Genomic DNA, 239 nt, shown 5'->3' with positions numbered 1-239 from the left:
GAAAAAAAATTTGAGTCTGGAAAAAAAATTTGAGTCTGGAAAAAAAAAATTGAGGCTGGAAAAAAAATTGAGGCTGGAAAAAAATTTGAGGCTGGAAAAAAAATTTGAGGCTGGAAAAAAAAATTTGAGGCTGGAAAGAAAAAATTTGAGGCTGGAAAAAAAAAATTGAGGCTGGAAAGCAAAATTGAGGCTGGAAAGCAAAATTGAGTCTGGAAAAAAAATTTGAGTCTGGAAAAAAA

The sequence above is a fragment of the Neopelma chrysocephalum genome, unplaced genomic scaffold (assembly GCF_003984885.1).
Source record: "Neopelma chrysocephalum unplaced genomic scaffold, ASM398488v2 Primary Assembly neopelma1_186967, whole genome shotgun sequence".
Taxonomy (NCBI): domain Eukaryota; kingdom Metazoa; phylum Chordata; class Aves; order Passeriformes; family Pipridae; genus Neopelma; species Neopelma chrysocephalum.
The sequence above is the reverse complement of the archived record's forward strand: the minus strand, read 5'-3'. Positions refer to the sequence as shown.